The 27,830-nt window shown below is 39.0% G+C and overlaps 1 protein-coding gene and 1 pseudogene across 2 annotated transcripts in view; both read left to right on the plus strand.

Moving 5' to 3' along the window:
* LOC148731343 (sorting nexin-5-like) overlaps window positions 1-27,830 on the plus strand; it is a 301,059-nt gene that overhangs the window by 143,657 nt on the left and 129,572 nt on the right. The gene's annotated exons all lie outside the window — the stretch shown is intronic.
* Window positions 13,758-19,275, plus strand: LOC111318995 (uncharacterized; annotated as a pseudogene). The gene is made up of 3 exons (XR_016001288.1): window positions 13,758-14,001; window positions 14,082-14,159; window positions 14,867-19,275. The product of XR_016001288.1 is annotated as an uncharacterized LOC111318995 (transcript).

A 27,830-nucleotide genomic window follows, 5' to 3' on the forward strand; every position in this document is an offset into this window, starting at 1 on the left:
AGATCCCTATATTTTGCACTTTGTTTTGAAGGTTCAAGAATGGTGGACTGAGCTCAGCCAGGGCAGTTGAATCAATCACAAATCAATTCCTTAAGAAAGAAGCATCAACAGAACATGTATTGGAAAGAAAAATTAGAGGAAATTTAAAGTTCGCGAAGATAAAAATGTATATGAAATCGTTCCCCTTGCTATTAGTACACGTGCATTATGATTTATTGCTTGTTGTTGTTCTATTTTTTCAGGAAGAAAGAAAAAAAAGGGATCGGTAGGTGTTCCATTATTAAATCCTCTCTTGATTTGTAATACTGAATAAAGTTTAACAAATAAGTCACTCACTATTATTTACGCTCTCGATATCACGTTGAACGGAAAAGAAAACGAGCCTATTTTGACTGGGACCCTCAAAAAACAAAACCAAAACGTTGAGTCCTTGGACCTCTAGCTTAAGAATGACTGCCTCATATTTCTCTTTACAATATCACCCTCGAATTACGCATTAACGTCACAGGAATATAGGAAATGGTCACCATTTGGAGAAGCTCTTGCAATTGATTGTTGAGCAAATTCTCCTTGCCAGAGTCTTAAAAATGAATAGAAAACAGTATGGAGAATATGTATTCTGTTGTTATGGTATAAAAGGTTAAAAAGGCTATTCAGAGCCAAGGTGAATACCACTGGGTAGCCTAGCCCTTATTTTATGAACATACGCAGTAACATGTTTGACAATCTCAAACATTTGATCTAAGAAGTTCAACCGGTTTTTCTTCTCTGATTTCCTCTTTGAAATAGAAAAGAAGCCGAGCTAAAATGTGCAATCTCCAGGCTGAGCAACGAAGGCGGTTGGCTTCAATCTGGTGTAACAAATTTAATGAACAAGATCAACGAGCATAACGATGAGATAGAAAAACTGCAGACTGCAAAGGGTAGGGTTGGAGATAATGCGCACCAGCAAGAGATATCCATAACTAAAATGAAACTGAAGCTTGGCAAGGCAAGTGAATCAAATGTCAAAAAACCACTCTCGAATTAACCCTTCGATCCCTAAAAGTGACTAACTTCTAATTTCATTTACAATATTTCCACTTCTGAATGAAATGTTAAGGTCACGAGAATGAAGGAAATGATCTCAAACAAAAGAAGCGCTTGGCTGTTAACCAAATTCCTGTGAGCACCAGGAAATGAATAGATAACTGATGTAGGGATGTAAAGTGTTAGATATCAGAAAATCATCTCCTCGTCGTAGAACGCGTTTGGTGGGAAAAAGCGCGCTAACAGTCGTTGGATTGACGTCTGTGCATGTGTGAACGTTGCAATGGCTGGGAGGGGGGGGGGGATTTCAAGGAGTCAGAACCAAAATATCTGACATCTTTGAGGAGTTTTAAGCTAATAGACACGCCAATGACTCACAGTTTGTTACAGCCACATAGCGTTCTGGCAAAGTTCAACTGGATACCCTTTATTACATACGCTTTATGTTTGAAACATTTCTAGTTCTCTTTTTCCCTAGTATTTTTTACCTTTTAAAGACCTATTTAAACCTTTAGCGCTGTTTTAGTCTAACGATTACTTTATTTTCACACTAAGTGACGCTTAATTTTGTAGTTTATTTATATCTTTTAGATGGAAATTACATTGAGAACAATAAAATGTAAGTGACATTTGATATCGTCTTTTCCAACATGCAGGAAACGTTATAGATAGATCATAAATGTTACGCTAGTCATCTGCCCTAATTCAACTGAAATAGAAAATGGAGGCCTCATTATTATTGCCTAGAGGGGGGAAGAGAGCTGGAATATTTTCCATGTATCACAGTTAAAATTCATCTGACTTAGTCCTTCCTATAGGGCTCTGTAGTATTGGAATGACCCTCAATTTCCTAACGTCCCCCCTTTATATCCCGTTAGCGACAAATCATCCCCCTCTGCTCCCCCTAAATACTTTGTGAACCCCTTGAAATCCCCGTCCTCCTCCGGTGATATATAGTAACGGGTCCTTAGGCGAGGGAAAGATTGGGGATGAGTCTGGTCTCGCTCTGAGGTGATATGGTGTGACCATTACTTTGACTGAGAACGACAGGTTTTAATGTTACACCTGATTGTCTGACTGCTTCAGTCCTCACGTTGACTCATTACATGTTTCACTTACCCACAGAGTTCGTGAAAAAAGCGACACACAAATAAACGGAAATATCATAAAGATAAATCTTCTTTTTTTGAAATGACCTGTCAAAAATAATAAGCATTTTGGTTAATATTCAACTCCTTCAATAAGGTACGAGGTTATCCTTTTTCAGCCTGTTACTTACCAACGTTGTCGGGCTCGTAACCTTTTAGAGGGCTGATGTGAATTCATTAATGGCAACGACTTTGTTTAACACGTGCGTAACTGTTCTAAATCTTTTAGCTTCAGAGTTTATAAGAACTTTTTGAATGAAACATTCTTTCCCATTTTAAAGAAAGAGTAAGTGATAATGTTAATTAGAAAATGTTGTTATTCATTATGAGATTAGAGACCACTTGTTATTGATCGCAGTGGAGGGGAAATTTGGGGGATCACATTATTTTTCAGGAGGACGGAGAAGGAGTCAGTCGTCGCTAGAAGACTGTTAAAGTAGGGACGATCAAAAATTGACTGCCAAAGAGGGGGCTCACTGGTATACTAAGGCCTCAGAGGGGAGGGGGTGGGGTTACCTTTTTATAATGTCGGCCGAGTCTGCTGTAATAACAGCATGTGATTTTTTAAATTATGTCATTCAGTACCCAGTTTTAGCTTAGGAACTTTTGACAAGCCCCCTGAGATCTGATGTCATCCGTGCTTTAGCGCGGCCATAATTCGTCTCATCATAAGCAACAGCGTAATAAAGCAACGTAATTAATCAACAACGCTGTTGCTTGTAAGCAACAGCGTAATAAAGTAACTTCACTTAAGCGCAAAGGAATAAGTAAATTTTGTTACGACACGGCATCGGGAGCGAAACATCCTGGTGAATTTTGAAAGAAAATGAAGCCTCTTCTTCCTAACTTTGGCATAAATAAACTAAGTAACATAACTCTTGTTGAGAACGGTGTGGTCACGACGGAACCCAGACAGGTGGTGTAAATGTTTAATAACTATTTCGCCAATGTAGTTTCAACAAATGACCGTGAAAATGACTTCAACGATCATCCAAGTGTAAATCTAATCGCTAGCAAAATGCTGCTAGATCAGTTTGTCTTCCAGCCTGCGAGCTGTGGTTATGTTCGACAAATCTTAGACAATCTAAATCCCCGGATGGCTGTTGGCGTAGATGGAACTTCACCGCGTCTCTTAAGGCTAGCTGCTCCCATCCTAACGGAGGAGAACACAGCTGATCAACTATCTGATTATGAACCAATCATGGCTAACCGAATGGAAGAGTGAGAACTTGACACCGGTATTTAAAAAAGATGAGGATGCACGCAAAGAAAATGATCGTCCTGTTTCCATTCTTACCGCCATTTCTAAAGTGTACGAGAAGGTTATGTTTGACCAGCTGTACGGCGCTTTCCATGAACATCTTTCTCCGAATCTATCTGGATTCTTGAAGAAACACTCTTTTTGCACCGCACTCTTGAAGATGACTAAGGACTGGAGGCGAATCCTTTACAAAAGGGAGGCAGTTATAGCCGTGGCAGTGGACCTGTCCAAAGCATTTGATTCTATTAACCATAACCTCCTATTGGCTAAATTACAAGCGTATGGCTCCTCTCCGTCTGCATCAAACTTGATTTATTCCTATTTGTTGGGGCGAAGACAGCGAGTTAAGTTGTCCGGTATTTGCTCCAACTACTCAGAAGTAATGGTGGGCGTTCCCCAAGGGTCCCTCCTCGGACCGCTGCTGTTTAAAATTTATATAAATGACTTGAACTACGCCTTACCGGATGTATCTCTGAGGTTATACGCCGACGACACAACTATGTATGCCTCAGACGTCTCGCCCATGGTTCTCGAATTTGTAGTGAATAATGGTCTTGAGCGGTCATCATCGTGGTTTCGAGAGAATCATCTGGTGATCAACAACACAAAGACGCAAGCAGTACCCATTGGTCCCTGTAAGTAAACAACTCACACAACCTACGTGGCGAATTGATTCTTGTACAACCCAGAGTCAACACTACTAAGTATGGGCTAAACACTTTCGGGTACTTTGGTCCAAAAATCTGGAACTCTTTAAATAATGACTTAAGAACTTCACGAACACTTAAAGAGTTTGTAACACGTATCAGGAAAATTACTTTTGACGTATGTAATTGTACCCTTTGTAGTTCTTAGAATTAAAGTAATTCTTACTCTATATGTAGTTTTAGTACTCTATCTTTTCAGTAGCATGTATATAGTTATATTAGTGTATTTAATAATGTTATTAATTGATTGATTAATTAATTAATTAGTTAACCTTATATTTTACTTATCATCTCTGAACTTTTATTGTAACTTGTTAGTATTATATTTTCATTTATTTTCTACTCTATTCATTAGCTATCTAAGCTAGGTGCCTGACAAGCTCCATAAATTTCGAGTATGAATAAATACCTGGCCATACACAGCTCTGTCATTGAGACACTGCCATCTATCAAAATACTTGGCATTGAACTTGATAGTATGCTATCTTTCAAGGATCACATTACTAAACAGCTTCAAAAGATATACGCTAACAGTGGCGCACTTAGGAGAATTAGGCGTTTTGTCCCTGGCAATGTTATGTTAAGGCTCTATAAAACTTTCATTCTCCCTCATTTTGAATACTATTGCCCCCTCTTTCTTGGATTGGAGAAAGTGCAAGCGAATCGGCTAGAAGATGCCAACTATTATATTCTTAGATCACTGCTAGGTTATCTCAAGTCTACCCTTTATGATGAATTGCTGCGAATCTTGAATATGGAAACGTTAGACCAGAGAACGAAACAACAATACCTTATTCTGTTATATAAATGTTTGCATAACGACGGTCCCAAATATATCAGAGATTTTTGTAGTTTTAGGGAAACTATGTACAATCTGAGAGGAACCGGCATTAATTTGTGCGCACCTAAATTTATTTAAATTTTATAAAAAAATCTTTCACTTCTATGTGTGCGCAGCTGTGGAATGGATTACCTACAATTGTAAAACTGGCCAGTAATATCAAACTTTTTAAGAAACTATTGAGAACATTGAAACTTAGCTGCTTCTCCATTTTATACTTGTATTTAAGTGACTCTCAATTTCATCGTACAAACTTAATCTTTAATCTTAATTTTAAATTATTTAAGCTATTGCTTCACCATTTTATACCTGTATTTAAGCGACTTTGAATTTTACTGTACAGACTTAAATTTTAATATTAATTGTTAGCTGTTTTAATTTCTAATCAATTAGGTTTTGACAGTATGTATTAGGTTTTCTAGATTCTTAATCTTGGAGGCACGTACGTATTGTGAACAAGCTCTATGAGCTCCTTGACGCTATGTGGGTAAATAAAATATTAGTTGATTGATTGATTAATTGATTGATTGATTGATTGATCATTGCACTAGGCTGAAAAGGATTCATGAACAAAAAAAATAAAAACAAAATTTGTACGCTGATTGAAAAAAATTGAAAGTTACCGAGCGGAGTACGAAAGCAAAGAGAGGATTATGGAGGTAAACATTGATGAAAGTAGTTAAGAATTTACTTTCATCGAGGTTTGCAAACTCAAATAATTAAGGTGCGTACGCTAGTCTCCTTTCTAAGACTTTAAAAAACGAGGCGGAATGTCAGGTAATGCATTGCACGCGAACAAAAGGCATGAAGTGAAAGGATCTGCCTCTAGATCGAGTTAACCTGTGTCACAGTCCTAATTCATTACTTTTAGGCAAATAATAAAAGTAAAAAAATTGACAAAAACAGTTAAGGTTGTTTACCCTCTCCTTAGGAGACAGATTCATGTATACCCTGAAACAATCGTACTAAACTATGTCTTAAATTCCTTCAGTATTACCTGTTTAGACCGACATGGAAAGAAAGGTAAATATTAGAGGGTAAGAAAACTTTTCTGTTCTTTAGGCAAAATTCAGAGTAAAGAATGGAAAGGAAATATTGCTAATAGGATAATCCTTCGATACAATGTGTTTGCCAAATGATTATATGTCAATTTAGGGTCATTCATCGAATTTTTTGTCAGTAAAGGCCCATGGTTTTTATGCGATAAACAAAATGTTACATATCTGCGTTCAATCGTGAGTCAATGAGTTGAACATTCGAAGAGAAACTCCATTATTGTCTGTTTGAAATCTGAAAGCTTTGTTTTTTAACACAGATCTGTCTTCTAATTTTAGGACAACTGAATTGCCCCTACAGGAGATAAGAAGCTTCCCAATCTACTCACTCCGAAATAAGTCTAAATTCACATTCCCCTTTTCGTTTTTGAGTGTAATTCCATACAGGTTATTTTTTTATTTTTTTTTATGCGAAGTGGTGAGATACCAGGGTAAATTTTTCAAGATGTTGATAAAATCTTGATAATTTATTTTTGCTTTTCAAACGTCATTGGGTAATGATGACATCATCACTTATTAATGTTAGTTCACTTTACCTCTTGATACTTTTTTAATCGCAAGAGTCGTTTTTGTAGTCTCTCATATTTCATCTGAAGCCAGGACTTAAATGCTTCCTCCACCTTCGTTATCCATGTCCTCTCTCTTGCTACCCTCGGACACGCCCACAACTTATTGGTCCGGCTCTAAAACAAGAGAATGGTAAGAAGTCTTGGTGAGCATGTAACTAAGGGGTGAGGGGTAAGCACCAAGGTGTGAACACAAAGGGGTGAGGGTCTTGCATATTTACACGTCTCAGCTTTTCAATGTTTTATTTCCTTGGAAATTTTGCGCGGGAAATTAGCACCTGGTCATCAAAGATTGATCTCGTTGCACATACCTTACAATTTACTGCTGCGTTTAGTGCTCCAAGGGTGAACACGGTGAATATAAAAGAAGGAGACCCATATGATGCCATTGCCCATATCCAGAATAACTTTCCTTTACATTTTGTTGGAGAACAAAATCCTCCACTGCCAGTCTTGTGAGTACCACCTCGACCAAACTATCTACGATCTCCTTCCCCTCCCTCGGGGATGTTTATTGGGTAGATCCAATCGGTGGCTCTCAGTCTAACGCGTTTCGGGTTTGCTGTGACATGGAGACTGATGGAGGAGGCTGGACTCTAGTTTGGAGTTCTACGTTCACCAACTACGATGTTTTTACAAGTGTTACAAACGTTGTGACACCAAGGCCAAACTGGTCAGCACACGGCTACTATGGCATATCAACAACAGCTCCACTGAATGAAACAGATTATAACGCTGTAAACTTCTCACTCTGCAAACAACTCGGCAGACAGGTCCTCATCAAGAGCAACACAAACAACTGACTGGTGTGTCATCCGGGAACAGGCAACTTGGTTGATTGGCGGGAAGGTAACGTCAACTGTCGAATTGTCAAGCATGTGACTAACACATGTAAGGACACTTTGCCGTCATCAGTGCCGCGACTTGAGATAGTGAAAGAAGTAACGGTATGCTACGATGAGAACCCTTATTCCCTTATCTATAACCGCTTCGACTCTAGCGATACGACTGGCTGGCCTGTCAATGATCCTTGTGGAAGAGAGTGTGACAATCATGTAAAAAATGCGCTTAATCCACCCGGGAACATTTATGTTCGTACCTAATGAATCTTAAAGTTTTACGAGGCCTTGTTCACCTGGCGAAATGGCGATTAAAATCATCAAAAAAGTGAGGTGGCATTAATGCAACTGCATCGACTATTTTAACCCCTTTACTCACACGATCTGTGGAGGCGCGATGACTTCATGGCTTGTACGCTCGACTCTGGATCGAGTGGTTCGGGTTTGTGCCCCGGCCGGGACATCGTGTTGTGTTCTTAGGCAAGACACTTTACTCTCACAGTGCCTCTCTTCACCCAGGTGTAGAAATGGATACCGGTAAAGTTAATGCTGAGGGTAACCCTGCGATGGACTGGCATACCATCCAGGGGGGAGTAGAAATACTCCTAGTCGCTTCATGCTACAGAAACCGGAGTTAAGCACCGGCCTAATGGGCTACTAGGCTCGTAAACAGACTTTACCTTACTCCCACGATCTGATGGTAAATTCTCCCCTTTAGCTGTTACACGTTTCCCTGTGAATTAGTTACAAGAATTTGGAGTTAGATCAAGATAACAACATCTTCCTAATAAGTTTGGTATTTTCATTACCTGTTTGCTCGATAACATTTGAATAGAATAGGGAAATTAAAAGTTAGCTGTTAATTAGTTCTCGGGTTTTGAGGGTTGAACTTTTGTATACGTTGATTACAGTCCCATAATGACAATACATGGTACTCATTTGTTTGAAAATAACGGGCAAATTAAGCAAGTGTGAATGGTGTTTCTTAAGGGCTGCATCGTTGCTACGGTAACCGTTCTGTAAGGAAAACTGCAATAAGAGAAAACTTATATCGATGCTAAACGAACAAACCATTGGGAAATTGGAGCGCTTCGAAATTCAATATCATATCAGGGTTTTGGACACCAGAAAGGAAGTTGGAGTGTATTGGGACATAGCAGTGGGGAGGGAGGGGAGGGTCAGTGAATATCAAATCAAGCATTTGGCCCTGCTCAAAATTCTGCCTCAAAACTTACAATACAATACTTTTTAATAGATAATTTGAGTCTTCCATCTTACATCATCGACACTTTCTATACGAGAGGTGCTTAAAATTAATAGATTTTCTGTCGTATTAAAAATTCTGATTATATCACTGTAATTTTGGGGAAAAGATTAGACATGCAGATGACGCATGGAAAAATCCCCAAATTATTAGTATAAAGTTGAATACAAAAACATTTTAAGTCACACTTTACCTTTAAAAATATTTGAATCAAGGGATCTTTTGTAATATTAAGAATTTGACGGGACTTAAAAAAATCAGAGATGTTTAAGAAACCCAGCGATATTTAACAATTATTCCACGAGCACGCGTTGGATATGAGATGATAGATAGCCAACAAACGCAAGTGGAATAATTGTTTTATTAAAAACGCTGCATTAAATGATTAAATTTTATTACATTTTTAGCTCCCTTTCAAATTTAAGCTTATGCGTACGCTTACCATATCGTAGTTTATGGTATATTGGCTACTCTACCATAATGGCTAAGCCAATGAAAAGTCTTGAATTGCATTATCCAATGATCCAGTTTTTAATAATGAGAGATATCTATAACTTTTGAGGTCATCAGCCTCGAACTCCACACTTATTGCAAGCGAAAGAAGTTTAAAATATGATAAAGATCAACGGTTCAAAACACATTTAAGCGTAATTTTTCTCTCTGGGATGAAGATGACTAAACATCATAACAAATCAAGTGAATTTAATTAATAGTTGTCAGTAAAACAATTGATATAGCCTGCAGGGTGCAGCTATTTTGAGACGTGATTTATGTGTTTGGTGTCGAAGTCAGATTAGCTTTCGCTTTCGTGTTCATGGGGTGCTTTTTTGATCACGGAGAGCAGCCTCTATTCTTTATCGCAAAACAAGTACTACTATCTTGCTATGAGGTGTCTGAAAATTTGAGAACGGTAAGATGACTTTATTTCAGTTACACCTAAGGATAACCAAAACTACAACTGCTTTCAAGCGAGGTTAAATTAGTTTAAATTAGACCAAAAAACTTTCCATCCTAAGATGGATCTGATACTCGTTTAAAAGATTTGACGACTGTTTGGAGAAGAAAGATTAGCCAGCTCAGCAACAACGTGAAGTTTCACCACGCTTTCTTGTCCCATCCTTGAAATATTGTTTTGTGCAAATGTAAGTGATGCTATTTTGATACGCCTCACGATTTTATGACAAGATTTACTGAGTGTCTCAACTTATCGTATGAACTCGAATGGCTATGGAAGATAACTCTGCTAAAGGCTTGAATAGACTGGGAAAGGTATATTTTCTTTGCCGATAATAATCAAAGTCCTGTCTCCGTTCCGATTTCAAATTTTGCAACTATTATGTTCCACCTCAATTGTAATCCTTGAGTGATCACAGGCGAGTTTGTTTCAAGTCTCATCAAGATAACGAAGGAAACTGCAGCAAAAAATATTTCAACGATACGTGACTTGCTCGGGCTGTTAGTGCCGGTTCCCTCGAAACACTCTTCAGATTTTTCATTCGCGCTTACATCAAGCTAATCTAATCTGCGGTTATCGTGTCAATTTTGCGCTTTGTTATTATTCATGTCTGCAGACTACTAGAAGAACGTCCATATTCTCCTTGCGTCGGTTTTTTTTCTTACTTATTCTCTTCCGATTGCCTTACGCACGCATTTTTTTTGTTTCAGTGTTTCTATTTGTGTATGTTTGACAAACCACTGGCATCGATTTCATGTGAATCACCTTTGGAGGTAACTATCACTTAATGATAATGAAAATAATAACTTTTTTCATTTTACTTATATAGCGCATTACGGTGCAGCGTACAATACTCTTTCGGGATGGTATAATAGCAAATAATGCATAAGGAATTTTAAAATAATGTGAAAAAGGGAGGGAGTAAGCTCCCTCTTACCCTTGGGTAAGCTGGGTAAGTTGGGTAAGCTCCATCGTACCCTCCTTCTCACTTTTTACGCTAAGCAAGGTTATCGCACCGAAATTAACGAAGAATTTTCCCGACGAGAGAACTTTGAAAAATAATTAAGATTAACGTTTCAAAGCACATCCTAGTGTTGTTTTCCTGCGGACAGATGATGGACAAAGAATCAAACCAAAGCAAATTCAATAGTTGTCAGTAAAACAGTTGATATTAAACTTGCAGGGTTCAGCTTTTTGGGGAGGTAATAATTTGTTTTGCCTCAAGGCCAAAGAAGTTTTCGCTTTCGAGTTCATCGAGTGTTTTGTTGACTAGTTTTTGGTGACTGAAAGGAGCCTATATTCTTTATCGCCTTTGATAAATCACCATGCACCTCACGAGAAGTTTCCAAAACTTGACAGCAATAAGTACCTTAATTTCACTTTTATTAAAGTTATGAGAAGCAGATAAAACTCTTTTCAAACGAAAAATACTTCCTAGAGGTCCTATATTGGAGGAGAAGGAGCTTCATGAGACCGTAACAAGATGAATTTTGACCGTGATCTCTTTCATCTTCCTTAGCACAAATTCCCCTAAATCAGTAAAAATGTTGTTGATGTTATTTTGATATGCTTTGTAATTTCCTAATCTAATATTCTGAGTTTATCAACTCAACAAAAGAACTCCTATGTTTGGTTGGACACCAAATATTAATGCTTCAAAGCAGGTTGCTTGTTACTTCAAATGGATTTCTTAGCTCAAGTTAGAGGAAGTCTTTACCAGCTTTATTTTCAGTTTACGTCTTCCTTTAATTCAAGTTTAATTTTCTTCGACGATCAAATTTTGTTTGGGCGAGTGCAAAGAAACGTAACCAGAAAAAGTAAACTATTTTCTCTTAATTGATGTAACCACAAAAGCCTGCTTCATTACTTCAGCAAAACAAAGGCAGTTCAAATGGCCCGTTGATATGACGTCATAATTATTTGATCAACGCTTTACAAGTATTGTGCGGCCTTCCATATAAAATCTCTCGAAGTGTCTTTTAAATCTATTTTTTTGATTAATGGGTCAAAGCACATAAAAAAAGTGTCATTTTGCAGCGCCAGATTATGGACGAAAAACCGCGACAAAGCGGTTTTCTGTCCAAAAATTTGCATAGTACTTGCAGGGTGCCGGCTGCTATTTAGAGACGTAATTAATGTGGATTGCGACGAATCTAGATTAGCTTTCGCTTGTGAGTTCCTGAAGTGTTTTTTTGACTTCAGAAAGGAGCCTATATTATCTATGGCAAATGAAGTATTACAACCTCACTAAAATGTTTCTTAAACTTTGACAACGTTAAGTAAACTTTGATTCACTTACCTAAATGTTAATTGCAGCAGATACAACTTGTTTCAAACGAACAAGGCAGAAAACTTAATCCTTGAATCATCACGGGTTACCCAAGCCGAGAAAAGAAAGTAAATAGATTTGCGAATTCTCGCAAAAGAAACCTCAAGGAACAGAAAACTGCAAGAACATAGTCGTGGTAGCACTAGATGCAAAAGGCGTACAACAACTGCTTTCGCTAGTAGGAATCCAGAGTGTCAAACGGCGTAAGAATTTTCTAATGTCCGTTAAATAAACGGGTCAAAGCACTTCAAGTCTATTATTTTGCGGTAGGGCCCGAGGGACCGAAAATCATAACAAACTATACACAAAACTTAAGTTAAAAATAAAAGAAAAAAATAGCAAAAACATATTGCAACGATAAGTGAATCGTTCGGGCTCTCGGTGCGGGTCCCCTCGGATTTCATCCACGCCGATATCAAGCTACTCTTGTCAGTTTTGCGTGTTGTTATTATCCATGTATCCAGACTACGAAGAAAACTTTCATGTTTTCTTTGCGTCCGTTGTCTTTTCTGCTTTCTCTTTCCAGTCTCTCTTTTCAATTGCCTTTGGCACGCATTCTGTTTTTTTCAGTGTTTCTATCTGCGTACTCTTGACAAACCACTGTAAATCGCATGTGGAGGTAACTATCACTTAATAATAATGATGATAATAACTTTATCATTTTACTTATATAGCGCATTACGGTGCGTCTGATGAATACCGATACTCTTTCGGACTGGCCATTGCCTAGAAGAAAATATTACTTGAAGAATTGTAATTAAATGTGAAACAGGGAAGGAAGGGAGAGGAATGGGGTTGAATCACTATCACTAGTCGTTTAGACTATTGTAATGGACTTTTGTATGGCCTTTTTAAGTCGCAATTAGCCAAATTGCAACCTGTGCAGAATGCTGCGGCTAGACTTGTACTGAGTTTAAGTAAGTATTTGCATATTTCTCCTGCGCTTTGTCAACTTCACTGGTTACCAGTACAACATCATGTTCATTTTAAGATCATAATTTTAACATTTAAAGCTATTCATGGATGGGCGCCTAGGTATATCATTGAAATAATTAACATGAAGCCTAGGTCTGTATACAATCTTAGATCAAATCAAAGTTTATTACTTAACCCTCCTAAGGCGAAAATGCTTGCCACGTTGGGGGACAGATCATTTTCTGCTGCTGCCCTGTACTTTTGGAATGCTCTGCCAGCTGAATTACGTGATATTCAATCATATTCCATTTTTAAATGTAAGCTGAAAACTTATTTATTTCGTGCAGCTTTCTCAAAGTACCCTGTCTGATAATTATTTTTATTAGCACTACTAATTAAGTTTCTTATTAAGATCCTTATTCCTTATTAAGATCCATATTATGGATATTCCATACCATTCTTATTTTTAACATACATTGTTAAAATTAATGTACATGTAGTTAGTTTTATAAATTTGAATTTACTCTAGTATTCTAAGTTGTTAAGCACTGTTGATCATTGAATGAAAATAGCGCTCTAGAAGTTATTAAGTTATTATATTATTATGAATCAGCTCCATCTTTTAGTATTAAGAATAAAAAACTATTCTTAATACTTCTCAAACAAAAGAAAAATAGATGACATGTTGCCATGTATCTGTTCAATAATAGATGACAAAAGTGTCATGTGAGGCGCAGCAGAGTGTGTCACTGATGTTCTTACTATTTTGACGTCTTCTGTGATCTATTACTAAAAAGACCAACGCCATCATGGATGATCTATTTTTCAATTGATTATTACTTATTTAGCGCAAAATACATGTGGATATGATCTAATGCACTAGAGTTCTGATTGTTTTATATGATAAATGCGTCTGTCCTCCAATCGATCATAGGTAAGAACCAATCACAATGCCAGCGTTACTTAGCTTATGATACATAAAACACCGGATATGCTGCAGTATGCATCTTTAAATGCATGTGACTCTTAACTATTCAACCTTTGATTGCAGACAGTTTAAGTATACCAAAGGTTTTTCAAGCTTCCAGAACGGTATGTATTATCAAAGTTACTGATTCAAGTGAGTTCCAGATAACTTTTTTCTCTGAATTTGCTTTTTTATCGATCTATAGCTTCAGAGTGATAATTTCCATTCGTGGAGAAACCTCCGTTCACGAGTTGACGTACATTAAAGTTAACCGTCACGTGTGGTGAGTATCATCTTATACAGTACGCTGGGAATTTATTTCGGCTCCTTATTATAGGAAAATTCATTACCTGACGAGGGATTCGTGCGATATCAGTTTTTGCAGGAAAGTTAACGCGAAATTGACGAGTTAGGTGATCGATTTTCCTTAAGTCGCATATTTGAACAAAAATTAGTAAAATCAGAGTTAAGTTCGTTTGCTTCTTCGGATGAGAAAAAAAGGATAAAGGCTGATAGTTTCTAAAGAAATTGTTCGGGGCTGCGTCGGTGGAGGTAACGAGATAATTTGAATATATCAACAAAGTTGAAATGGTAAAGTGGCCACCGTTACGATTATAAAAGCTGACGTTTCGAGCATTAGCCCTTCGCTCCGTCGAAGGGCTAACGCTCGAAACGTCAGCTTTTATAATCGTAACGGTGGGCAATTTACCATTTCAACTTTGTTGATATATTTAAATTATATTGAGAAAAAAAAATTATGTGAAGTTGTTAAAAAGTAACCTTGACTCTTCGCTGCTCAATTTTCCTTCATATCCTTAGTCCTGGCGTCAATTTAGCCCCACCCTGTGAATAAAGAAAATAGACTTTCTTGTTTCTGACCCACCCCTTTCCTACAAAAACATGTCTAAGCGCGTATCGGTAGATCTTGACACATGTACTATTTTCAAAGACAACCCTAATGCGTATTAACAAAACTTCGGTTTTGCTCAGGTTCAAACAAGAAATGGCCGCTGCATTTGAATACACGAAAGAGCAGCTAATTTACTTCAGGATTTGTTACGTTGTCACTGATATTATAACAGAGGGTCTGCGAACAATTTTTAAACAAGAATGGGACAGTCGCCACAAGACAACACTAGGAGAATGGAAAGATCAACCTAAAAATGGAATGGACTTTTGGAATGGGGAGTCCCCTAAGAAGAGAAGCAAAAACGCTCGGCTGTTATCAACCATGAAGAATGGCGATAGAGCTGATTGGGATTGTACCATGCTGTTGTACGCTATTCGTTTCTCAGATTGTATCCACGGTCTCAATTCAGTGGTTCGATCAAACATAGATAAACTAAGAAATATTCGGAATGAAATCGCACATGACGAAGCAGGCCAACTCTGTGACGGAGATTTCAACATTGTTATATCACGGGTGAAAACTGCATTCGTCGCCCTGAGTCTTCCCACATTAAAAATCAATGAAGTCCAAAATCAAACAACCTTCCCCACAGAGGAGTTAAGTGAAGTTTTAAGGGAGGTTAACGACCTGAGACAAAAACTTAAAGGGAAGGAAAAGGAACTTAAAGGAAAAGAAGAACAGAGGCTTGCCTTGCAAGAACAGTTACACGCAGATGTCTCTCCATTTTGCATTCTCCCTCCTAAACCAACACACGACATCGCTGCTCGAGAATCTGAGGTTGATGAAATTATGCGAAACCTGCAAACATTAAAACGCACCGATGATGGGATGAGCATACTGTATTTGTCAGGAAATCCAGGAAGTGGCAAATCTCAGCTGGCCCGTTTAGCAGCCAAGCGATTCTACGACGAAGTCAAAGAAACACCTTCCGCAGCTTCATTTGTCATGACACTGAATGCTGAAAGCCCAGAAACAATTTTGAATTCGTATGTCCTTTTTGCTCAACATTGCAAATGTCCCGGATATGAAATAACAAACACTTACGGCTCGAAGGATTTGAACACAGACGAGAAGATTTCATATCTGAAGACCCTAATAAGTGCAAAAATTAAGCATTACACTTCATGGCTGGTGGTACTTGATAATGGGAACTCTCTTTCACGCGGTCATTTGCCTGATGCAGGAAACGAGGTGTGGGCAGGGGGCCAGATGCTAATAACAACGCAGGGCACTGCGTCTATGCCGTTAACAAGCTCTTCCGTACAAAACCTTTCCGTCAGCGCAGGAATGCAACCTAACGATGCATGCTCTTTGCTGAGCATTCTTTCTGATATCCCAATTAATGACATAGAGAAAGAAGTTGCTAAGGTATTAGACTACCAGCCACTTGCCCTAGCGGCTGCAGCCACGTATGTGCGACAAGTTCGTCAGAGTAAGGTATCCTCGAAGTTTGGCTGGAGCGACTACCTGACGAAAATTGGAAGAGGGGAAACGAAGTTCTACTGAAAACATTCTTGCTGAGATCAATCCAAGCTGTCCAAACTCCATGACCAAAGTAATAACACTCGCTGCAGAAAAGGCGATGGCGGACGATATAATTTTCCATCACATGTTCAATTTTCTCTTTGTGTGTGCATTACAGCCGATCCTTCAAGAAGCTGTTATCGAGTACATCAGAGCAGTAGATGAAGATTTTGAAGATGAAGATATAATAAGAATGAGAATGAATCAATGTTCATTATTGCTGATTGAAGAAAAAGAAGAAGAGGAAGAAGAAAAAGTGAGTGGTGTCTATATTCGAGCTCATGGTGTTGTTCACGATGTTATTAAATCTGCGACGAAAGATTGCAGAAAGGATGAAGTTTACAAAGTGGTATATGGGGCTGTCATGTCACTCTCAAGATATAAAAAATTAGACTCTATTGATGTGGGAACAAAATTAGCTCCCCATTTAAAGATGTTAAGCTTAAAACTTGAACATGTGTTAATTAGAAGAGAAAAGCCAGAATCCTCCGAAGGAGCACTTAAGTCTTTGAGTTCTTACCCTGGTGGCCTTTGCACCCTCGTTGACATGTGCCATGACCACAGTGAGTTTGGAGCAGCGATAGTCTATTATAAATTGCTGTTAAAAATGATTGAATCAAGTCACGAAGAAGGGGACCCAAAAAAGCAGCAAATTGCCGCAAATTGGGTATTATACATACGAAGCTGGGCGAAACAGATTAAGCAAAAGACTACCATAATCATGCACTAGAGCTTCGTCTGAAAAAGCTGGAACCTGATCATGTTAAGATTGCAGCCTCTTACAACAATCTGGGTAATTTACACAGTGACCTGGGCGAAACAGATCAAGCAAAAGACTACCATAATCATGCACTGGAGATTTATCTGAAGAAGCTGGAACCTGATCATGTTGATGTTGCAGCCTCTTACAACAGTCTGGGTAATTTACACAGTGACCTGGGCGAAACAGATCAAGCAGAAGACTACCATAGGCTTGCACTGGAGATTGGTCTGAAAAAGCTGGGACCTGATCATGTTAATGTTGCGGCCTCTTACGACAATCTGGGTATTTTACACAGTGACCTGGGCGAGACAGATCAAGCGAAAGACTACCATAATCATACACTGGAGATTCATCTGAAGAAGCTGGGACCTAATGATGTTGATGTTGCAGCCTCTTACAACAATCTGGGTAATTTACACAGTGACCTGGGCGAAACAGATCAAGCAAAAGGCTACTTAAGCGTGCACTGCAGATTCGTCTGAAGAAACTGGAACCTGATCATGCTGATGTTGCAGCCTCTTACAACAATCTGGGTATTTTACACAGTGACCTGGGCGAAACAGATCAAGCAAAAGACTACTATAATCATGCACTGGAGATTCATCTGAAGAAGCTGGGACCTAATGATGTTGATGTTGCAGCCTCTTACAACAATCTGGGTATTTTACACAGGTACCTGGGCGAAACAGATCAAGCAAAAGACTACTATAATCATGCACTGGAGATTTATCTGAAGAAGCTGGGACCTGATCATGTTGATGTTGCAGCCTCTTACAACAATCTGGGTATTTTACACAGTAACCTGGGCGAAACAGATCAAGCAAAAGACTACCATAAGCGTGCACTGGAGATCCGTCTGAAGAAGCTGGGACCTGATCATGTTGATGTTGAAGCCTCTTACAACAATCTGGGTAATTTACACAGTGACCTGGGTGAAACAGATCAAGCTAAAGACTACCATAAGCGTGCACTGGATATTAGTCAGAAGAAGCTGGGACCTGAACATGTTAATGCTGCAGGCTCTTACATCAATCTGGGTAAGTTACACAAAGCGCTGGGCGAGACAGATCAAGCAAAAGCCTACCATAAGCGTGCACTGGAGATTAGTCTGAAGAAGCTGGGACCTGATCATGTTGATGTTGCAGTCTCTCACAAGAATCTGGGTAATTTGCACATTGACCTGGACGAACTCCAAGAGGCCAAGCATTGTCTTGATCGTGTACTGGTAATTTTTATTTTGAAATACGGTCAAGATCATGTTAGGGTACGAGAGGTCAGGAGGAACTTATCTCGGCTACAACAGAAAGGGAAGTGCGTCGTGAATTAAGGGTTAAGCTGCTTTGAAAAGAAGAAAAGATGGACGTGTAGATAGTCTAGAAACTGGGCTAGTTTATAAACGGTGAAGGACTTTAATTCTGTTTAGACGTTGCTGTCCCTTTGCTGGAGAAGTTTCGCCAGAATCTAGACCGTTTTGATATTTTCGTTATATTTGATATCATTTGAGCTTCTACTATCCTGATCTGCAAACTCTGTGATCGGACACAGTTTAAAGACGTTTCCTTGCTTGCAGTCCCACTTTCCAGGACAAAATCGTTTATGAGTCGCCATTTAGTGCTTCGTCTTCTGAATTATGACTTTTGATTGATTGGCTTGTTTACATATCACTCTCTTCTTATCAGCAACGTATATTTATAAAGTAAAAGATAGCCCGGTGGTTTCGTTATGTTTTATATTTGATGGAACTTAAACTAAAAACAGGCTCCTCCTGTAAGAAGGAGTATAGTTGACAAGGTTTCCAAATGAATAGCTCAGGACTAAATAGCACTGTAGATCTCAGTCTGAGAAGTTTAACAGTCTTGTAATAGATTACGAGACACTTGTGATATTACCTTAGAATTTGAAATTTCGTTGAAGTGGAGACTTAAACGATTTATCTATTATTTTTTCATACATTCTTAGATGAAAGTCGCGCGTTAACTACAGAGTGTACGAGGTGCTTCGTTTAATCGGGATGATTAGGTCTAGTAATGGTTGATTTCGACTCGGTGCATCTCAGTTCACCGATCTTTAGAATAATGACGGACTATATATACATTAGCCTTTTGTGAGAGCTTACAAAAGTTTATATATTTATTTTGCGGTCAAATGTGAGATCGTAAGAGATGATGTTTTATTCAAATACGCAGACATGTTTTTGCATCAAATAGATCCTTGTGTGGTTATTATCTTTCGATCTCACTTTTGGAGCGTGCAGTGGCCCCTCCCCACCCAGATTATTTAAGCATGATTTGTTTTAGCGTCGCCCCTTTGGCAAGCTCGTTATCTTCTTTTTTATTATATTGGGTGAAACCCGAAGAGAGTGCCAAACTTTAACAGCGGCTTCAGTTGTGTATCCTTGACGCTTGTTTCATTTTTCTTCCCCCTCCTCCGTAGAGCCAAAAATCTTTATGTACACCTTTGGTGTAGATCCGTTGGTGAGGTTGCCGTGTACGTCGTTCCCTCCGGTTTGATGACTCTGTTTATGACGTAGACAAGTCACATGGACTTTTGTTCGATCATAAAACAGTAAACTTATGTCTTTTCTGAAGCTTTCGATTGCAATATTCTTCTTTGCCTTTTTCATTTTCAATTGTGAACATTTGTGAAAAAGGAAAAACTCACAGCCTTGAAAATGGCTTTTCGTTTCGGAAAGTAAAATGGATAGAGCAAGGACGCAAAACACACACAAAGAATAAAGCACGTTTTATCATGAATTTGCAACTCTACATCACACTTATAGGTCGTGGCAGTACAGACCCTAGAGCGTTCGGTCCATCCAAACCCAATGAGGGCCAATATGCTTCAAGACAGTTTGAGCAAGTGAGGTTAATAATAAATGATTTATTAGAGGGCAGTCTGAACAAAATTTTCCGATTTTCGAGAACAAAATCACAGGGTGTTCAGGCAGATTGCAATTTGAAAACATTTGATCCTTTATTTAAGGAAAACCGACGGTAAAAGTTCAAAACATACATGGAGGAAAAGCCAGTCGAAAAAACCTCGTGGTAACCAACTGAACGGCGCGTGGGTGCACGCGATTACATCATAATACGTCGGAACACGCGGCTTACGACTGTTTCCGCGAAAACGGTCCTATGGCAAAATCCGAACCGAGTAAAAACCAATCACAGCGCTCGGATTTACCTCAAGACTACTTGGCCGTATGAAACTATCAAAGTGACTCTAGGGGGGACCCATAGATGTATTGTGCAGAATACAATTGTCTATTTCATGCGGTCAAGTCTAAGGTTAAAAAGTAAACGTGATATTTAATTCTTATACCCCCTTAGCGATGAGTAAGTTCTTAAGAGGGAATAGTCGGTAGTTCAAATTTTGATAAATGTTTATCCCACCTACATGTCCGGCACAAAATTAGCCGTCATCCCTACAACAATAGCTTCGCCATCATTGATGAGGTACATGCCATCGGTGCCATGAGGCAATTTTCATGAAGCAGAATACAAATTAACATTTGAGTCAGTTTCTGATTGACTAAGGTTTCGTGTTTCGATGATTTGTTATGCAAACTTTGGTGAATAGAAGAAAAAATTTTTCAAAGCACTTTGAATGGGTAATTAATGGCTAGTGTTTCGACGCAAAGGCTATTTGAATTTAAACTGATAAGAAGGTCTTGGGCAGAGATTCGATGGGCCGAAATTGTGGGCAGCGTAAATCATAGATCACGAATTATGGATGAACCCAAGAGGAACATAAATGGTTTAAATGGAAGCTTGTTTTAAACAATAACAAGGCGAGACCACAACATCGGAAGCTACATTTCCTACACTTTGCGAAAAGGCATGAGCTACTTAAATTTCCAGCTGCTCTTTAATACAGAGAAGATGCAGCAGACGGGGCCTTCTGCTAGTTGTCTTTGTCTAATAGGAAGACTAGAATGTCTAACCCTTTGCAGATATCATAGCAAAAGTAGCGCATGCTCCTCAGTTCTATCAAGACCCTGAGTGTTAGTCTGCCGTGGGCCTTGAACTAGACCTCTAACCTTAAACCTCGGAGCTAAAGTCTCCCAGGAGCCATCAAACTCGCAAAATTGAGAAGCACTCTATTTTTTTTACTAGGTATGAACACACTATCCTGCAATTGTCCTGCTCGTGATGTTGATAATTTACAAAGTCGCTTACTAAGAAATGTTATGTTTACAATAATGAGTAGTGGAAATATGATAATTTTGTCTTTATTTGAAAATCATGTGGTGTTCCAAAGATTTTTGGACGATTGCAGTTTGCTGGTGTATGAGGCTAAAAATCAAGGCGGTAACAATGTCCTAGAAGGAACGAGATTGGCGATCATGACGAATGGTTTACCTTCCAAGGCAAGTAATGAAGCGGCCGATTTCTGATTTTGGACACTAGTGGCCGATTTCTGATTTTGGACGCTTGCGGCCAGTTTTTTTATTTTGGAAACTGGTGTCTGATTTTTTTTTTTTTTTTTTAATTTTGACGGAAGTGTCTGATTTTTTACATAGGGGCCAATTTTTCGATTTTGGACAGCAAATGATCAGTTATCCAAACGCGTCAATTATCCCAAATTCCAAGCGCGCCTCTAACTAGACTAGCGGTGGCCAAGAAGAAATGAGAAGAAAACTCACTTGTGATTTCAATGGTGAAGTTACAAGTGACTTTGTTTCCTGATTGGTCCATTGCATGATACAGAATAACACGATTCCTTCATTGAACGATTGAGGAGGTTGGTGGATCTGCTGATCATGCGTTATCCGTAGCAACCGGTTTCGTGCAGGTAACCGACGATAAAAATTTTTCTCGTTCAGCAAAAGATGACATGAGGTTTTTTGGACATGTGACACCAAACGTGAGAGGAACAAGATCTGGAATGGGAAAAAGTTCGTTGGTTTCAAGCGAAAGAACAAACATAAATCAAGCTGACATATCACCTGATGTCAACTCTAACCTGACGTTCGTACAGAGTGTTACTATTTTTCACAATAGAATTGACACATGGAACACTCATCGATTTCCCAATCTTTAAGCTCGCAAATAATTTATTTTTAACAGCACTGCACAAAATATCTGCTTGACTCATTATCATAATGGCAGAACCTATTATCAGTCGGGTCGAATACTGGCTTGGTTAACGGGAACACACAAAAGGCTTTAAAATATTTCCCGAAATAATTTTTAACTGGAAAATAACAGTTTTCCATAAAATATTGAACAATTAAAACTTATGATGACACGAACACAATAACATAAGCGAAAACGTTTATCGGAGGCAAAAAGCTCAATATAGTATGAAGGTGGCAAAGTTATGCGTAAAAAAGTTGTGTACACAAAACTCATTGAAAAGGACTACTGGACACAAAAATAAAAACTGCGGACATAACACAAAGTTCATACTGATATGGATTCCAGAAGAGAACTTAAGTTAAAAAAAACATGGTAAGGTAGTTATTTAAAACCCTGTCTACTTAATTATTTCTTAGAGGGAATTTTCTGTATAATAATAATGTCGTTGCTATTGACTTAGAAAAATTTTCCACTGGTAATTTGAATCCTATATGTTTCTTCTTTCGGGTTACGAATTTAGATGGATCGAGGAATTTTTTTTTTTTAAACAGGTTTTCTTATAAATGTAATGTGACTTTGTTTTCCTGCGGTCAAAAATTTTTTGGGGTAAGAATGTGAAATTTACTTGCTCTAGAACATTCCCTCAGTTTGTGACCCTTAGTTTGTGGTGGAACCTGTGACCCTAAGGCTTTGCACTCTCGCCATGGGTTGGGTTAGACCTGTAGTCGGCAGGCATTGCACCGCCCTCACGGGAGCTTGGCCGTCCACCTGAAATATAAAAATAAAACAACTATTATTTCTACTTTTAATTTTTTCCACAGACCCGTGAGGCGATTTCGCTCCTATTTTTTTTTTCAATCATAGCAATAACCGTGGCAAAAAAGAACAGCACCCTTTTTTAAGATAAGAGAAAATTATTTTCTTCTAGAACTGAAACGCGATTTGGGAAGGTAAGACCGCCTCTTCGCTGTCGTGTTCACAAAGGTGTACTATTCAGCTCGCTTGCGAGTGCAAATTTGCTGGTAAATACAGAAACATGTGTACTTTTGGGTGAAAACAAGGAGAATCATCCTAACGCGTTGATACAGCATAATGATTCTTTTTATTTAGAAAAGGTATGTCCATTATTTAAGAGAATAAAGTCTTTTCCAAATGTTTCTCACTGACTGTTAAAAAAATATTTATCAGTTAGCTATTGTGTTGTGGTTTTGGCAGTGGGTCATGTTATTTTAGTGTTTTAAATTATGTTATTCAATGATCGAATCACGCCTTTACAGAATACGCCCTCGAATCATCGCCACGAATAAAAAAAAAGTACTGGTAGCTAGCAAGGTGACAACAAATTAAAACTGTTACAATTCCAATAATCCCCAGTCCACCCCTACACGATCTATATACTAGCCTCGTTATCAAGTCAGACAACAGTATCAGTTCTTTTTTTATTTAACTTCACTTTCAGATTATCTTAACGATGAAGAAATCTAGACCTCTCTCGAAAAGTGGTAAGCTCATGAGTAACTCGTGCGGAGCTTTAATGCTCTGAAACGAAAGAGAGTGGTAAGAAGTCTTGGTGAGCATGTAACTGAGGGGTGAGGAGTACAAACCCAGGGATGAGGGGTGGGGGTAAAGCGTAATTAGAATGAGGAATGGAAGGATGTGAAGAAGAAAGAGTTGGAACCTGGGAACTGGTTATTTAAACAAAGTTTAGCCGTTGTTTAATAAAACCGCGTCGGAATAAACTACCTTGAATTTTGTTGAATGTTTGAACATTTATTTTTGTGAACAGTGTCAAGGGGGCCGAAAGCTAGCAGTGGAAGGATATTCATTAAGTGAAAACAACCCTCTTTTAGAGAATACGCAAGGCCCAATGCTTATGTAAAGCCGCGGTTCGGGTTAGCTCTCGGGTAAATAATCAGCCCTTAGAGTTTAAGGTTAGCGATTGCGGATTGTTGTCACTTTCTGGGAAATCCAGAAATGAGTTTTTCCTTGGACTCACCGGCACCTGGCCGCTCTATCAATCGAACTGGACACCGAGTACTGATTGAGAAACACTTCGACTTCCGGTGCACAGACTTATCCTAACCCATTCTAAGTAATACTCTAACACAGCAGTCAAAGGTCTGCTCATGAGCGAACATTGTAGTTGCCAAATGGCATGCTTTCAGATTGTCAAAAGCAAATTCGTAAAAATCCACACAAGAGAGAACTCTCAGTTGTGAAAACCGTGTAATTCTCTTAATGAACTCCAAACAAAATCGTAAAACGGTGTGGAACCGAGATTAAATCAGCTCTGTGTACAAGATGTCTCCAGTTTTCGTTTTCCCTTACTTTTGTTTCCTTTACAGATTTACATGTCTGAGCTTTTCAACGTTGTTTTTCCTTGGAAATTTTGCGAGGGAAATTAGCGCGTGGCCATCAAAAAAGTGATCCCCTTGCGCATGTCTTACGTTTTACCGCTGTGTTTAGCTCTCCGAGGGTGAACTCGGTAAACGTAGAAGAAGGAGACGCCCATATGATGCCATTGCGCATAACCAGCATAATTTTCCTTGAACTTTTTGTAGGGAGAACAAAATCCTCCACTGTCCAGTCTTGTGAGTACCTCCTCAACCAAACTGATATCCAATCTCTTCCTCCTCCCTCGGGTGTTTGTTGGCACCCGATTCGCTCAAAATTAACCGCTTATAAGCGAAGCTACTTATACCAAATTACCGCATACATGCTGATAAAGTAGGACCTATTTACCTACCGAGACTAGATTACCGAGAACAAAACAAAGGCCAAAACAAAACAAAACAAAGGAAAACAAAACAAAGGAGAACAAAACAAAGGAAATGATTTCAGAATGTTTTTCTGTTCTTCAGTAATCTTCACGCGTGGAATTTTATCCATGATCTCTTTTTACCAGATGTAAAAGCGATGAATTTTCCTCTTTCGCTTGAACCATGCCACATGTCAAGTGCGACTGCGATACCGAAGACATTCTGAAATAATTTCCTTTGTTTTGTTTTCCTTTGTTTTGTTTTGTTTTGGCCTTTGTTTTGTTCTCAGTAATCTAATCTCGGTAGGTAAATAGGTCCTACTTTATCAGCATGTATGCGGTAATTTGGTATAATTAGATTCGCTTATAAGCGGTAGATTAAAGGCGAATCGGGTGTTGTTGGGTAGATCCAATCGGTGGTTCCTAGTCTAACGCGTTTCGGGTTTACTGCAACATGGAGACTGATGAAGGAGGCTGGACTCTAGTTTGGAGTTATACGTTCAGAACTACGATAATTTTACAAGTGTTACAAACGCCGTGGCACTAAGGCCAAATTGGCCAGTACACGGCTACGATGGTAAATCAACAATAGCTCCCATGAATGAAACAGATTACAACGCCATGACCCTCTCACTCTGGAAACAACTCGGCAGACAGGTCCTCATCACGAGCAACATAAACAACTGGCTGTGGTGTCATCCGGGAACTGGCAGCTTGGTTACCTGGCACGAAGGTGACATCAACTGTCGAATTGTCAAGCCTGTGACTAACACATGTAAGGATACTTTGCCGCCATCTGTGCTGCGACTTGTCATAGTAAAAGGAGTGACGCTATGCTCCAGTAAGAACCCTTATTTCCATACCTACTACCGTTTCGACTCTAGCGGCACCACTGGCTGGCCTGTTCATGATCCTTGTGGAAAAGAGCGTAACAACTACGTAAAAAATGTGCTTAATCCACACGGGAACATTTAAGTTCGTACCTGATAAATCTCACAGTTTTGCAAGGCCTTGCTCACCGGGCGAGATGGCAATAAAAATCATCAAAGATGTGAGGTGGCTTTAAGCCAACTGCATCGACTGTTTTAATCCCTTCACTCCCACGATCTGATGGTGAGTTCTCCCCTGTAGCTGTTACACATTTCCTTGTCAATTTGTTACAAGAATTGGAAATTAGATCGAGATAATCTCTACGTACCTGATAACTTTGAGTATTCTCATTACCTGTTTGCTGAGTAACATTTGAATGAATTAATGAGAAGTTACCGTTCTAACCAATTGAGCTAACCGCCTCCCGGTTAGGTCAATTGGTTAGAGCGCTGGACCGTTGTGCGGGAGGTCGAGGTCGATGGTTCGAGCCCCGGCCAGAACAACACTTAAAGTCTTAAAATAACTGAGGAGAATGCGCTACCTTTCTTTAATATCAAGAAATAGATAGACATTCTAGTCTTTTCGGATAAGGACGAATAAACCGTAGGTCCCGTCTCCTGCATCTATTAATTAGTTAATTTGGTTAGGCAGGGGACGTTAAAGAACCCACTCACGAAATTACTGTGATGTGTAAAGGCTGATAGTTTCGAAAGAAACTGTTTGGGGCTGCTTCGGGGGGAGTAACGAGATAATTTGGATATATCAACAAAGTTGAAATGGTAAATTGGCCACCGTAACGATTACAAAAGCTGACGTTTCGAGCGTTAGCCCTTCGTCGGAGCCGTAGAAGAATTGCGGTTTGTGTTAATTAATGAGCCAACTCGAAAGGCTAGGACATCTCAAACTACTCTCGATTTAATTCTCACTAACAACAAGAGAAATATAGTTGCATCTGGCTTAGTGGATGCACACATCAGCGATCATTCGTTGGTTTACACAATCCTACGATCATTGGCACCAAGGGCTCGTTCACGCAAGATTTGCTTTCGTAGTTTCAAGAACTTTAGCCAAGAAAACTTTGTGCGTTACATGCAATCTCTGCCTTTCCACGTTATTACCGCTTTTGATGAACTTGAGATAAGGTTGATGCATTTGAACAATTGTTTCTAGATCTCATAAATAAGCATGCTCCATTAAGCGAACAATGGTACGAGGCAATCAGGTGCCATATATGACGGAACAATGGAGGAAAGCCATTAGGCACCGCAACAAATTGTGGAAAATATTCACGCGCAACCGTACGGTTGCAAATTACGAGGCGTACAAAATTCAACGTAACACCGGTACTTCTCTCGTGTGAAAAGCAATAAAACGGTACTTTGTTAAGAAATCATCAGAGCCTGGTAACCCACACGAGTTCTGGTCTACTTTCCGCCCTTTTTATACATACAAAAGCAAGAAGAGCCAATGATATTATCTTAAAGGAAAAGGACAGAATTATTACTGACAAAAGGAAATTGCCGAATTATTTAACAAAAACTTTGTACACATCGCTGATAATGTACCTTTGAGAGAGGAAGAGGATTATGGCAATGATTTTGCTAATCATCTGAGCATTAAAGTAATCTTTGAAAACAGGGGCAAAGATGAACCTGCTTGCTTCAGTTTTCATCGCACAAGCAAATCTCAGGTTGAAAGCTTATTGAAAGAGATCAATGTTCGTAAAGCGCCTGGTCACGATATGATCCCACCACGGCTGGTCAAACACGCTGCATCTGTTATTGCTGAGCCTCTCACAAACATTTTTAACCATTCCATTGAAAACTGCTCTTATCCTGCAAATTGGAAGATGGGCACTGGGACTCCCTTGTTCAAAAAAGACGACGAGTTTTGTAAGGTTAACTATAGGCCTGTAACTGTGCTCCCCGTTCTGTAAAATATTTTTGAAAAGCTTCTAGCAAGCCAGATCCATGAATTCCATCTCGAAGTGCTCTCAGATTTGATTAGCGCTTACAGGAAGCTTCATAGTTGTCAGACCTCATTGCTAA

Source organism: Stylophora pistillata, chromosome 5 (genome assembly GCF_964205215.1).
Source record: "Stylophora pistillata chromosome 5, jaStyPist1.2, whole genome shotgun sequence".
In the NCBI taxonomy this organism is placed as follows: domain Eukaryota; kingdom Metazoa; phylum Cnidaria; class Anthozoa; order Scleractinia; family Pocilloporidae; genus Stylophora; species Stylophora pistillata.